Consider the following 16,258-nt stretch of genomic DNA (forward strand, 5'->3'; position numbering starts at 1 on the left):
GGAAATATCAGTACATCTCCGCAATGACTTGATAGTTTCATCATCAAGTCCAATGAACTGTGATTTGTGCAGTTACAGCTCCCTTAAAGCGCCAGCACACTGGTGTTGTAACTGTAAGTTACCCACAGGGCTACTGTTAGAGGTGAAAGAAGTACTCAGATCTAAATCTCAGATCTCAAATAAAAGTAGCAATACCACAGCGAAAGTAAGAGTATCCATTATGTAGACTGGCATATTTCAGAATAATACATATTAATGGATTATGATTGATGCATGTGTTCATCACATTAATGTAGAAGCTGGTAAAGGTGGTTTAACTACCTCAAGTAGTCAATCTGATGGGTAGCTTTCTAGAATTTCCCCTCAGGGATGAATAAAGTTTTATTTTAATTTATATAGAAAATCACTAACATCACCATGTAACGTTACATTATAATTTATTTAACCCTTTTTATTTTTTACCTTTTATGTATTATGAAACTACATCTGCTATGTAACTAACAAGTAAAGTTGTTAAATAAATGCAGCAGAGTAAAAAGTGCAATATTTCCTGCTTAATTATAGTGGAATAGATGTAGAAATTAGCCGAAAATAGAAATACTTAAAGTAAAAACACCTCAAAATTGTAGTTTAGTAAAGAACTTGAGTAAACATACTTATTTACTTCCCACCAGGACACTGGTGGCATATTGGATATTGGATAAGAAGTTAGGAGAATAACTAATCCCGTATTCATAATCATGGTTCAGACTCAAACTGTCCTGATGACCTCTATTAGTGTGACAGTACTGTAATCAGTATTTTGGCCATCATAGCATCATGGCTCCAGTGGCGCTAATTGGTTGTTGCGTTGCTTGGTCTAATACAACTGCATAATACTGTGTATTAATACAACTACTGATCTTTTTGGCATATTTCATCGCTACTTAACCTTTAAAACCACTGACTGAATTCTTATAAACTTTGAGACGAAAGCTAACACGCAAACATCAGCATGTTCGTCTCAAAGTTCTCAAATGCTAACATGCTAACTATGTACTAAGTGTAAGCATGTCAACATCTCAAACTTTAGAGAAACTACCTTTTTGGCTATCCATGTGCTAACTTTAGCTTGTTAGCATGCTACTAATTATAAACATTACATACTAAACCCGTTAGTACATAAGCAGGTGAGAACATGCTAATGTGCCTAAAATTACACTGAAATCTAAATGTTGGCATGTTAACATCCATTTAAGTGTCATATGATGTTGATATGCTAAATATATTATTTACTAATAATGAATTCTACAATTGTGAATCCAGCCAAATAAAAAACTGAAGGCTGCATGTTGCAGTACAAGAGATTAGACATTTGTCAGAGTCCTGCCACACGTGCCACACTCACCCATTCTACAGTTATTGCACAGTCAGGGGAATAACACCTTTGGCGTTACAAGTGATCTGGCAGATGGTCAACTCTGATTGAATTCTCCCCTCATCTCTTGCCTGCCTCTACAAGCTTCATTGCATGTCTCACATCTTGGCCAATACTGTCCTTCGTGTCCCACATGGGTAGAAAAGCAAAGACTAGCTGATCTACACACAAGTCAATGCCCAGCAGCTCCCTGCGGTTTTGGGCACTGTCCTGAATCGAAGAAATAAAATCTTTCGACTTGATTCACCTTTATTCCCCCTGACAAATGGCCTTAGACAGTTCTCGCTCTTTGTCTGGCACAGCTCAGCACTGAAGTAAAACACAAAAGAAAGGTATATCCCTGTGTTCACTTTGTGAAATGCTAAGGATTTGTTTTTGCCCAAAGCCTCTTTCTCTGTGTGTCTCTCTTTATCGACCATGTTGAATTCCTTGTGTTTTTTTGTGCATCAGTATGTGGCCATTTCTCCATACATATATAGGTACTTGTGTGTGTTTGCGAGTGCATGTTGATGTTGTCTGTGTGCTCACGCTGGCATCAAGAGCCAGTCTGCCAGCGGGGCGTAGCCCTGTCTGTCCATCTGTCAAGCCTGGAGAGGTCCCACTCTGCGACTCCTGCGGCTGTCAGGGCACTTTGCCCTCCACAGTGTGTTGCTCTCCTCCCATGCCTCCCTCCTCTCTCTTCTTCCTCCCCCTCCCCCTCCCCCCCTCCTTCCACCTTCTCCTCCTCCTCACAGCTGCCTCCTCAGCTGTGTCCACTGGCCACCGGCCCACTCCTTGGAGCATGTCCTGTTTATCTCACACAGTCCGGGCAGCAATCACACCCGCACGTTAACACTCAAGATGCACATGAATACTGTATGCGTGCCGACACACTTAAATAGGCATACACTTGAAATGAAGTCACAGACACACACACACGCTGTCCCATGTATGTCTAACAGATGTGGTTTTTTGTCTTTGAATATCTGCTATTTCTGTCTGTGTGAGGTCATTCAGCAAACAAACAATAATACCTCACTGATTGCAGGTTTATTCCACTTGAAAGCAAGTGGCTTTTCCTGAAAATCTGCTTTTGAACAAGACGGTCCTCTTGTTTGATATAATTGGTGGTCCTGCACTATGAGCGCTGTAATTCAAAGCACAGGATATTGTTTTGATTCTCAAGGTGACCCAGAAAGAGAAACATTTTCTTAACCTTAATCAGTCTTGACTCAGACACTGCATCTTACAGTCTTAATAAGTGTTGGTCACATATTTTCTTATTGACCTCTAGTTGTCTCTGACCTCAACTAGTTGTAATTTTTCCCAGGTGTTGCCTCCACAGTCAGCAATGGAAAGTAACCAAGGTCATTTACTCTAGAACTGTACTTAAGCACAGTTATGGGGAACATTACTTGAGCATTTTCATTTTGTGATACTGTACACATAAACCACGTTTCAGAGGAAAATACTGCAGTTTTTACTTCATTATTCTTGCATTGTTATGTGACTACCTGAACTTAAAGGTGCACTGTGCAGTTTTTGTCCACTTGTGGTGCTGTAGAGCAGTGGTTTCATGAGTCGGTCCTTGTGTTGTTTGCTGAAGGTACAGGGAAAACGTTACACGTGCATGTACATGAAAACCCAATTGTAACATATCCTCTCAGGATAGGTTACCTCAGGAATAACCCACAGACCTCACTGTGAACAGTTTTCATTGAAACTGAAAATGAGATTTTTCATCAGTTGGAATAACAGCATATTTAAAATATTGATTCAAACAGTTTCAGTGCCTATCCCAGCTGCCAACAGGCGAGAGGCGGGGTACACTCTGAACCGGTCGCCAGCCGATTGCAGGGCAACATATACAGACAAACAACCATTCACGCTCACACTCACACCTAGGGGCAATTTTAGAGTCACCAATTAGCCTGATGAGCATGTTTTTGGTCTGTGGGAGGAAGCCAGAGTACCCGGAGAGAACCCACACATGCACGGGAAGAACATGCAAGCTTCACGGGCCCTGCCTGACCCGGGGATCGAACCAGCACGCGCACTACCTGCTGCTCCACTGTGCCGCCCACATTTACAATACACCAGATTAAATAAAGGTACACTGACACTGCCTTGCCCTCTCCTTCTGTATTTAGAAAAGACATCTCCTCCATAGCTCCAAGCAAGGAGAGCTCAGCCCTCGGCCAGAAGGAGACTCGCTGCATTCATCTCCAAGGTAAACAAACACCCAGTGGAAAAAAAAAAAAAACGGGGATAATATATGGACTAAGTTGCCTTAAGCATTCTTATCATTACAATAACACTGTTTCCCATGGTTAGAAATCTGTGGCCCAAGCTGTGTTGTTCTGCTTAAATGAAATTTATTTCTGGGTGGAGATGCGGGGAAACACAGTGAGGACAACTACACCAGCCAAATTTAACATGTCATAAATTACACACATATTCTTCGCTCAGCTTGCTTTGATTAGCGGCTTTGGCAAATACATCACATTTTCCTCCAGTGGCAAAATGGAAGACCAGTTAGAGCATTGACATGATCTCACTCCCAGTGTGTTAGGAAAGCACTTTGTTAAGCTAGACTTCTCTTTGTGACTTATGCATGATGACAGGAAATTAGAATGTATGAAAACACATTCAAATCCACAACTTTAATCTCAGTAAATACATCAAAGTCTAAGAGCGTTCTGTGTATTTGAGATGCATTCCTTTAATTAAGAAATTTATTGACTTCTCTATGCACAGCGGCAGCCAAAACTGGGCTGGGGCTGGCGTTTTCGGGAATGATAGCACACTTTGAAATGCAACACTGGCTCGTTGAGATTCGCCAATCACACTGACTTCTTCCTGGCTCTGTTTCCCGACCGCAGCGTGATCATGAATCTGAGCCGGAAAATGCAGCTGGATTTGGCAGATGAAAAACTTTGAAATTGAGTTTGACAGTGTTGGAGTAGCAGTGAGTGATACTTAATACCGCGTAGAGGAAAGAGAGGACAGAAGACGAAGTGAGTGATGCTGCGGATCTGGACTGTTTGTGCCTCCACGCTGGGAGGCATCTCTGCCAAATACAAATAAACACAAAGCCGCATTGTGCAGACATAATACATGCGAACGCAGGCCTGCGCGCACACACATATACTCACAAGCTCCAAGATAAATCTCTGGAAAGCAGAAAAATGTATTTCAGCAACACAAAATTAATTGTTTGTGTTATATTGTTTATTGAAAAATCTGAATGTGAATAAAAAATGCAACATTACAGTGAAATGTTTGCATGATTGTATTTGCCTGTGCATTTGTCTACCAGATGTGCAGTAGAGGTTTTCAATGTCTTTTTTTTTTAATTTTTGCAGTTTTGTAGTGTTTGTGTGTTAAAAGTATGCTAAATTAGCTACTGGCAGTTCCTACTTGCGATGTGCCCATGGATGGACACACAGTGATCACTGGAACATTTTGATACTGGAGTAAACTGACAAACAAGGACTGTCGGTCAAGTTCTGGAGTTATATGGAGTGTCTTACATATATATAGATATAATGATATCTTGGGATCCTTGGAAAGTATAATGGTGGGTTCACACTGAAAGCGAAGCAAATTTTCACTTTGTGTTACTCGCACATTTGACTATGGGATCATTTTTGTGTATATGCCCCAGACAGCCAGAATACCTTACTGTATATTAGCCTGAAGCTAGTGAGCAATGGAAGGCACCATGTGGTGTGTGTGTGTGTCTGTGTGTTTGTGTGGAGTTCAGCCCCTCACTGAACTCACCAGAGACTCCTGTTCCTTGTGTTAGTTCCCTCCAGTCTCTCTTTCGTTTCCTCTCCTTTTTGTACGTTCATGAAGTACATTTCCCTCCAGTCAGCAATCAACATAGACCAAGAGACTAATGAGCTCCAGTACATTATAATGACCGACAGTGGAGGTCGGCGCAGCTGCAGACAGGTCGAGAGGCAAGGGTGAAGATAAATCCACTTTGTAATCCTGAAAGTTCAAAAAATAAACTCTCCTCTCCTCCTGCCGGTAACAACGGCCCTGGATCAGAGCAGACTCTGATGTGACTCAGGGTATTGATGCCTGCATGAATTTTCGCTCACGTTGAATAATTTGAACTGGTGCTAATATGTGATTGACACAAATGTCACATTGCATAATTTGCATTGACTGGTGCAAATAGATACAATTTCATGTCTCTGCATTGAATTTGTATCTAATTGCACTGTGCCAAAAAATGTCACAGATGTGACCCACAAAGAGAAACGTTTTGTTAACCTTAATCAGTCCTGTCTGCATCTTACAGTCTTAATAAGTGTTGGTCACGTATTTTCTTATTGACCTCTAGTTGCCTCTGACTTCAATTAGTCGTCATTTTTCCCAGGTGTTGCCACCACAGTCAGTTGTGGAAAATCTCCAAGGACTGTTATGACTCATAATACACACTGTGTAAAGGAGTCCCAGCGAGTAGGCATACCGAGAGCTTTCTTTAAAGGGGTTGCAAGTCAAAAATGTTGGAGACCAGCAGATCATCTTCAGGTGGAGTTTTCAAGCAGCAGCAGCATTTGAGAGGAATGGCAAACCTGCAAAATGTCAATGGAAAAAGGCCTTGTCTCAAAATCCATCCATTTGTATGTGAGCGTACGTACTGTATAGGAAATAACTACTCACTGATAAAACTCATTACACAAACTTAAATCAGCCACTGCTCATAAGCTCACGGCACGCCCAGAGAGGATGTGTTCATATCAAACACTAACAGACACCCATGTACTTAAGAAAAAAAAAAAGGAAAAAGAACAAAACAAAATTAATTAAACACCAAGCAGAGTGGAAAGATGTCACGTTCTACCTTTTAGCTCCAAGTGAAGACATTTTTTGTCACTCCCCTGCTAATTTTCATCTCCAAAGCCACACACACACACACGCACACACACACACACACGCACACACACACACACACACACACAGAAGCGTCATTCTGTAATTTCTGCTCCTTTGTATTTCTATCCACTTGAGTGTTACTAATAGAAAGAAAATGAGCAGCAAGTCGAAGTGCTTTGAGGTTTGCCAGCAACAATTGAGATGATTGATAGTTGGCTTTCTAAATAGCACGATATTGCATCCAGAGTGTAGAATAACAATGTGAAACGGCATCGGCAGAAAACGCAATCGGTTTTCTGCCCTGCTCCAGTGCTGTGCATGCTGCACGGCCACATGCACAAATGCATATGCCAGTACAGTCATCTCCACATACATGCAAGTGCTGACAAAAACACACATAAACACTATAGCAAATAAACTGAAAAGAGTGGAAGAAGCCACAAAGTGCATAGATAACTAAATCGGTAAATAATAGAATACGTTTGTTCCTGGTGAAATGGGCTCTTTGGAGGATAAGACTCACAGTGGTTGCCATCTGAGGGATGAGGAAAAGGGAGAGCGGTAGAAAGAAAGTCAGTGGAGAGAGAATAAGCACAGCTCATCAGCTGCTTTGCGATAGTAGCTTGGAGGGGAGAGATAAAGCCATTTTGGCACAGTCAAATCATGCATCCATCACAATGCTTATCGGTCACTTGGGAAAGGTGCCTATAATAAATCGCCAACTGCAGCGTCAATAGCTCAAAGCCAGACAATGGGAGGCAGTGGAGCAGCGCTCTCTGCTTGTTTGAACAGTGTGACTTATTTGGAGGGCAATCAAACAGAATGGAGATATTTATAATGTGAGCTCACTTCATATCTAGCCAGAGGGAGATACCAAGGAGAAGTGATGTCTTCCAGATTTTTAAGGAGAGCGTAGGGGGAAAAGGTGAGGAAGATTGCCGTTGCTGTAAGACAACTGACAACCTCTTTGTCTTGTTTTTGTCATCCCACCGAGGCCATGTGCTGGTCAAAGGTTCAGCTACCTCTGAAACTGTCCGCACACAGTAAGAAAAGGGAGCCTGTTGCTGTCAGACAGAGCTGTTAATGTCAGGTTTCAGCTCAGTCAATGTTAAGCTTAGCTTAAAGGGTCAGTTCACCCTATTTATTTTCCTCTTGTGTCTGGCTATGCAAATAGTTTAGATTTTATTCATCAAGGTTTTGAAATCCTGTCTCTGGGGCTTCTGACTCTACAACAGAGGCGAATGTTTGAATTGTGGTGCTGAGAACATTTAAAAGCATGTAACAGACTGAATATCAGCTTGTCTATCCAGAGACAACGAGCCCCAAGAACATTTTTGTGCTCTTTCACGAAAAAAAAATTCCAAGTCAGATTCACCAAAATCTGTTCAGGAGGAGGTGTGTGTTCATTGATCATTAGATTTGATCAGTAGAATAGATGTTGTTCATAAATTGCCATATGAGACTAGCTGTTCCATTTGTGGGCAAGTTTCATTGTGAGAAACCTTTACCTCACTAAAGTGCCGCTTAAGCGCCCTGATGGCTCACCTGGTGGAGCGGCTACCATGTCATAACGTTGAGTCTGTGCCTCAGCAGCACAGCCTTGATTCATCCCCCTTTCTTTCTCCCCTGTTATTCCTGTCTCTCTGCCACTGACACTGTCTAAATAGATAAATAAGTAAAGCAAAAATATATATAAAAAAGAAGATCTGTTTTTGTACGAAGCCCAATGTCCTGATCAGTTGGCATCATCCTGAGACCTTTTCAAAGGTCTCAGGATGATGCACAGCAATGATTGAAAACACAGCAAGATTTTGAGTGGAGTTTTTTTTTAAAAGGATCATTTCAGTTTTTACCACATGGGCCTTCCCTTCCGAAATCATTAATATCAGTCATAATACTATTGTTAATTAAAGCTGACATGGCCTGTTTTCAACCTGTGTGATTGTCTGGCTACTTGTTTTTGCCTAAAACTGACCCCAAAGCTTTTCTGGGCAACACTAATGGATGAATTTGATTCAGCTCTGATTAAATCGCAGTCTTTATCAAATGCTAATGCTGCATTTATTTCAGATAATATAAATGGGGGTCACACTGGTGCAATAGCTAAAGTACCACCACAGAGATGAAACTAGTGCATCGTTTGCTGTTCTCTTGGCCAGTGGATTTTGCTACACACATTACAGCCCATCACACAGAGTGCTTATTATTTTAGTACACATGCTGCCCTTCTATTTTCATATTGACAGTGGGAGCAAATCTGCTCGGTGGGGATTGAAACATTGGCCTTGGAGAGCCGCGCAGGCTACCAAGACAGACGGTAATCCTCCGGCAAACCCCAGCTCATCCCAGCCCATCATTACATCTCTGTGACCTAGAGCACTGCTTCCGAAACCCCCTCTTCCTCCCTCCCGCCTGCTTCCTTCGCTCTCTTGGAGAGAAAGATGATGCTTCCCTCAACCTTATTACCATTTCAAAGATTTCCCACAAAATCAGTCCACATGGCTCCACATTAGACCGGTGGCAGGGGGCACAGCGCTCTCCGATTCCAAATGTCTCTGAAAGTTAAGACACTGGGAGGCGAAGCAATATTTTGCTGCTATCCAGCCAAACACAGGGGTAAGTATTCCTGACCCGACTTCAAAGTTGCAGTGGGGAGTGAGGCAAGGCTTAACCGTCACGCCCTGACTACACTGCAATCTAGGCCAATAAAGAGACTCATACACAGATTCTCTGAAAGGAAGGGCTTTAATGATTTGCTCTTTCCATGATTCAATACTTCTATAGTGGCCTCTGCTGTATAACCGAGAAGTAATTTTCTTGGCTATGAATGCACACCTAATGTAAGTTCATTTAATTTGTTGGCACGCACTCAAATTTTGATTTAAGCTGTTATCCAATTTAACATAAGCGCTTACATTGTGTCTTGGGTGCATTTAGAGCAGGGAGAAATAAGGGTTGCCCCTACAGAACTACACATTAGTCACATGGAAGCCACATTTCCAATGCAGGAACTTTCCCCAGGGACGAGGAACCATTGGAGGAACCTTTTTCACTGTAGTGACCAGAGTCTCAATTAAGGACACTGCTTTAGCCCCAAAAAAGTCCCGCTCAGGGGGGAGCACTTTCCAAAAGTACAGGAATCCTTGGGGGTGGCGCTTGCAGTGCTGAACATTTCTGATTGTTTGAGTAGTCGCAGCTTTTGTGGCTTTAGTGAACACTGGCCTATTCGCAGTTGTCACAAATAGCCCTGCAGTGAATGGCCAGTTTTCAGAGCCGAGCTGAATGTGATTATAGCGCTGAACAATGACTCACAGTCTCCTGTGAAACGACAAAGACATCCATGAAGGTGAACTTCTAAGGATTTCTTAAAAAAAATAGATAAATAAATAAATAAAACAGTTCACCTCGCTACTTCAGAAACACTCATCTTGACACACTGTGGTGATGTGATTTCATATTAAGGAAATATTACAAAAGCACGTCCATTTATTTTTCAATTCCAAAGGCATGAAACATTGGTGAGAGAATAACTAATGCTGACGCTTCTTTGCTGTGTGCAAGGGCATTCATTCCATCTGGGGTATGATTGAAAAGCCCCAGTGCCCCGGGTTCAAAGCACTATTACATGGCACTGTGTCTGGGTTTTTCATCTCAGATGGGTATCTGGGGGCCGACATGGAGACAGATAGGATATCAGAGCCAAGGATGATACAAGGATCGCCTCTGAAAATCAATCGGCAGGCAGTCCTACATTGGTCTCGCCTATTTATTTCTGCATCACTCTGTGCGAGGCCCTTCATCAGTGCAGGCTTCTGCACAAAGTCCAAAACATAAAGCCAGATCTGGCCCCACTGAGCCAGACAGAGAGAGAAAGAGGCTTGCGACAGCCTATTTTTTTAGTTCCTTGTTCTCAATTCATCAAGCCATGATCTGCACACAGAAGAAAATAGATAGATATGCATATTAAGTATACAGTACCTATCTATATTTATCAGGAAGGGCTGTCAATTCTTACGCAGAGATCTTCCCTGTATTCGGTATATTTATGCTTCATATATGTAGTGCGTGGTCGTTAATGTTAGTTAATGTTAACAAAGTTAAAATTTTCTGTCTAACTGACAATACTGAATTCATGACTGTTCTCTAGTTGTGCTCCTGCTGCATTTCAGTCACAGATACCCATTTCAGTAGTTTTTATCACAATAGTAAAACAGCAAGTAAACACACCGTGTCTGGGCTGTGTCTGAAATGAGTCCCCATTTACTACAGAGTGCACTTTATCTTCTGACATTTTATTTGAGTTCCCGTATTCTGTGCAAAATGTATGCTTTATACAAATGTACAATAGAACAAATATACTTTCTGCTAACAATTCTATGCTCTACAGCTGTCACTGAAGATGTAAAATGACTCATAAATGTCTGAAATCTCATTTTACTACTCACTGAGTTAACTATTGAGTGCCTCTTATATAGACAGTAGTGAATGAGTGATTGATTTCAGATACAGCTATAATGTTAACATGCTCATTGTTAGTTTATTAGTATAGTTTCAATATTCATGGATTTAATTATTCAGAATGTTAGCAGTATGTGTCATTTTAAACAGACTAATTAAGTTGACTGAGTTAACAAAGCAAAGCAACCTTTTCAGCACTACCCTGCAGTTTAGTTAACTCAAAATTTGATGGCAGTGTTGTCAGTAACAACTCAGTTCACAACTCTGTGTGACACATTCATTTGTATTCCCCACCTGTGAAAAAAATCCTCTAACTGGAAAGTCTATTCTCTCTTTTTTTTTCTTTTTTTTTTAACCTCACTGAGTTGCTCCCTTCAGCTACAGAATACAGTAACTGAATACAACAAGGTCACGCCTCCTCTCTATTGGCTGCTGAAAGTTAGAGTAGAAGTAGGTGAGGCAGACTGAAGGATGCAGCTAATATATGTTGCATCACATTAACATCAGTAATAATAATACTGGTATGCTTTACAACAGTGCAAGAGTATTCAAGAGTGGGTTGCTTTTTAGATTTTTTAGGGCCTTTTTTTGGTTCCTGGCTCTCAGTCAACAGCAGCTTTACTTACACTTCCACCTTTCCACTCCTTCATGAAGAAAGCTGTCTGTAAAGCATAGACATAAAGCCTGCTCTGCTGACAGCGTGACCTTTGAAATTTCAGAAAGAAATTGTTGAAATATCCCTCACTCTGTAAGACATTACATCTAAAGGTTAATGACACTACTCCATCTATTTGTCCCACAAGCTCCCCTTCCATCTCTTCACTCAGGCCCGCAGCTACCATTGAGGACATTGTATCCATTGTATTATTTTCTAGGTCTTATTTAATGTTTCAATGTATACTTCTTAAAATGTTAAAGAGAGAAACTGCTGAAAATCTTTAGTTTTGTGGTGTGTTGTGATTTACTACAAAATCAGTCACACTGTTTGAGTATTGGTGACACTTTCAAAGCACATTTGGCTGGCCTTAGCAATATAACAATATCAATACTAACCCGTAACCCAACACTGGTAATAAAAGTGATACAAATCTTCTTAAATACTGTAATTTAAGAATAATATAGAACACCTTTAGTGGATCTGGTACATCATGACCTCAGTATTTCTAAAATCCTGGCTCCTGCCCTGCCTTTATTTGGCAATAATCCAAGCAGAGGCAAGTCTGCATTCAAACTAAACACTTGAACTTCTAGAGAATTAACAGGATTAATCATCTTCCAGGCAACTCGGGCAAATAAATAGGAAAAGCTTCCTGGCTGATGCTTACGGGTCAAGAGGGAAGTAACAGGTTGCTTAACCTTGTTAACTGCCCTGAAACACAACACCAACAAATAGGTTTGTGTAGATTAATTAACGAGCTGGGGGCACATATAGGCACCCGCCAGAATGCCTAGATTAACTGCTTATACTTTGTGTTTTAAAACACTTATTTCTTCCCATTCGAAGCTCAAGCTTTGTTCAACAAGGTCTTTTCTGTTAGTAATCCTTTAGGGCTAAGACAAAGTAGTCATTTGTTTTTCTTCTTTTGTTTGTTTTTCAAATTTTATCTTCTTTCTGGTGCTTTTCAAATTTTAAAGCAGTGCTACTAGTTCCCTTTTGGTTGGTACACTTGGTACAACACGTCAGTATGGGAACTGCATTCATGTGAGACCAACATGAAGAACCACTTTTAAAACACATGTTAATGTCATTGAGACTATCACAGGCTCTGCCTTCCTGTTGGGCTACAGAAGACCCTTCAAGGTCTCTTCTCCTCAACCAATTTGCACCTCACATCATCTAACCTGACAACAGAATCATTGCTAAAGATTTGATTTTCTGATGGTAGATGAGCTAACTCCTGACCCAGGATGTTACCATCAAGTCTTGTTTCTGTATTATGTTTGTTTAGCTTGCTAACTATGCACTCCCACTGGATATTTGCCTATCCTCGCTAACAAATACGTTATTCTCACACCTACGGACAGAGCGCATGTCTAGCATGTTACCATGCAAGTTTCATGGCTCCAGAGAAGAACATCTCTCCCAGTGGGTCTGGCAAAGCTGCCTCTCTTCTTCAGGAAGTTTCTGTGAGGAAGACATTAAAGTCGGGGCAGAGGAAGATGGGCTGTAAAGCTCGAAATTATGGAAATAAGTTAGGAAATAGCTTCTACCCGCACATACCTTCCGGTCATGGCTCCAGCCCACCAGTAGAGAGCATAGCTGCATCACAAGCAGAGGCCTGTTGGTAGGCATCGCAGTGGATCATAGGAACTGGCTAGTACTCCATGCTCGGGTACAGGCTCCATGATTCCAGTGGTGTCTCTGGGCTTGCTGATGATGAGGAAATTCCAGCGATGGTTGCATTCTAAACAGATGTTCTCCTCCCATGGAAGAGACAAAAATGTATTGGTCACTTGATCGTGCCAACGTGCTCTGCTCCTGTGGAAAGAATGTCTCTGAGGTTCAAGTGCTGACTTACTTACTTACTGACTTTATGGGTGTTTGGGTTTCCTTCACCCAATGATGATGTGCACATCATCATTGGGTGAAAAGTTCATGTGAACATGCAGACAAGTCAACTAAATGTTTTAAGGCTCAGACAGCTGAATGTTGATTTGCAAAGTCAGTCACCTTACTTCAATCCGCCTGAGCACGTCTTTAAACTGGATTATGACCTTACGAGAGGCACACCCTCAAATTAAAGCTGAAAGTTGGCACATTAACCTCATAGTCATGTTTCATCTCAAATTCAGTGCGCTGGTGTACAGAGCCAAAACCATGTCAGTGATGTCAGTAGTAAAACTAAAGCAGAACATTGACAGTGTATTACTGCCGGCCCACCTCTTCATTGGCAAAGTCAATAGCAGGGTTTACATGCACATGTGGTAACCTGGTTATTGGATACTTGCCAGTCCTCTGGTCTTATTAGGGTTAAACCATTTACATGAACCTGTGAAAACTCAAATTGCCTCTCCATGTTGCCATCAATTGCCCAGATAACCAAATGTTTCTATATTTCTGAGGTGTGCCTTCCTCAGATTGAACAGTCCTTCAGCAGAGAGCAATCCAAGCAGGATATTTCCACGTTTTTTTACAAGCAAGAATACAAAACCCTGGCAACAATCTCATCCTTACCATATACAAAATAATAATAATAATAATAATAATAATAATAATAATAATAATAATAATAATAATAATAATAATAATAATCAGAAAAATGTTTAAATCCCTTTCTTTGTCCGACACAAGACGAGAACATCAATGCTACTCTCTTATCTGCTCATTAAATATGAAGCTACAGCCAGCAGCCGGTAAGCTAGCCTAGCACCTCTAAAGTTTGTGCTTAAACACACTTTATCCCATCCATCCATCCATCCATCCATCCATCCATCCATCCATCCATCCATCCATCCATCCATCCATCCATTTTCTATACCGCCTATCCCTTTCAGGGTTGCGGGGGGGCTGGAGCCTATCCCAGCTGTCAACGGGTGAGAGGCGGGGTACACCCTGGACCGGTCACCAGTCGATCGCAGGGCACACTTTATCCCATTTATTGAATTTGAATCTAAGTCTAAAGTGTAGTGTTACATGGGGTCATGTGCAGGACTATTTCTTGCCCAGGTACAGTGACTTTCTGATGTCATTATACTTGATGAAGAAATAGTCCCACACATAACCCCCACTGAACTTTAGAGGTGCTGGAAGTTGGAATGTCACCTTCGGAAAGAGCCAAGCTAGCCGTTTACCCCCATTTTCAGTCTTTATAATAAGCTACAGTGACCTGCTGATGGCTCCAGCCTCCTGTATCACATTCAGACATGAGAGCAGTATCAATCTTCCTATCTACTCTTGATAAAAAACAAATGTGTATTTCCCAGAAGACTGAACTAGTCCTCTCAAATGAAAACATTGTTTCTGCATTTTTGTACTGATTAGATGATGATTCATTGGGATGTCACTTTTTCATATTTTGAAAATGTGTGGTTTTCTCAGGAAACTGCAACTGAACATGATAACATACTAGTTTGAATGCAGCTCAAAAATGGATTTAGCAGATACAAATAAGCACTGGCAGTATTCTTTGTGTGGAACAGGCAATCCAGTAAGCATTTCAGTATTTTCTTATTATTTATTTAGTCATTACAGAACAGAGTGAGGTACGAAATGGAGAGAAAGATTTGGTGAGTTTTGATCCTTTAGGGTTCACATGTGTTTCCAGAAGTGGGTAAATCTATCTGGGTGGAGGTAATAATTGTTTATGTGAAATTTATATTATATAGTATATGAAGCAATAACAGGAAAGACTGACTTCAGCTGACTCTGCCATCACATATGCTTTTGACTGTGGTCTCTCATCACTCACTCTGAGAAAGTAATGGCGGTTGGCTTTAAAGGCTAACTCAGCATGATATGACTGCCATATTAAACAGTTTGGTGGAGTGTATTGCCTTACACTAAAAATCCCCTTTGACCTTGAGACGATCTGGTATAGGTTGATAGGTATGCATCTGTCAGTGGATGGTATAGTATGTCCAAACTTTTACCGCGTCTGCTTATATTGGAAAACATTTCTTTCCTTTTATGGACTAAAGCATTTAGATGAAATGATACTGTACTACTGACATAAGTAGTAAAACTCTGTTTTTATGGCTCTTTCTTCTCTTTCTCAGACTCATGCAGTGTTCTCCCAACCACACACACAGTTGTGTTTCCATCTCTTTTGGGGACATTACATAGACTTACATTAACATTACATTACATTATCTTGGAGACTTACCCTAATCATAACCATGACCATTACTTGCCTAACCCTAACATTAAACTTAACCTAAACCTAATCTTATCCTAGCCTTAATCCAAGTCAGCAAACTAAAATTTATTGATTTACATCATGGGGAATTGCGTTTTGTTTCCATAAGGAAATCGAGTCCCCATAATGTGGCATTATAAAATTACTTATGTCCCCACAACGTGACTAATACACATTTACACACACACATACATTCAAACCACACACAATTATTATCACAGCTTTCCAGAGGCAGCAAAGCAGCTGCTGTTTCACTTGATCTTTTATAATGGGAACAGCAGCAAAGAGTCAGTAATGACATCTCAGCTCACGATGCTATTCCAACACTTCCCATAGCATGACCCCTGAGTCGATGAGAAAACTCCAACTCTGGCTGTTGGTGGAAAAAATGTTTAAAGGGGGATTCTATTGTGGTCTGACTGACATTTATTGGATGTGACATTCTTGCCAGCTGTAGATTTTGTATCACAGAGGATCCAGAACACTGGAACACAATCACGGGTCATTTGCTACCAGGCTGCTTCAATACAGGGGAGTGGAGGAAAATCGTACTGCGAATCCTGCACATTTACTATGAGTAGAATTTTCATGTGGTGTGGCATCTACTGTATATAACTGCATTAGTTTCATCAATTAAAAAAACAGTGAAAAATAATCA

Source organism: Chaetodon trifascialis, chromosome 19, assembly GCF_039877785.1.
Source record: "Chaetodon trifascialis isolate fChaTrf1 chromosome 19, fChaTrf1.hap1, whole genome shotgun sequence".
Classification (NCBI taxonomy): Eukaryota; Metazoa; Chordata; class Actinopteri; order Chaetodontiformes; family Chaetodontidae; genus Chaetodon; species Chaetodon trifascialis.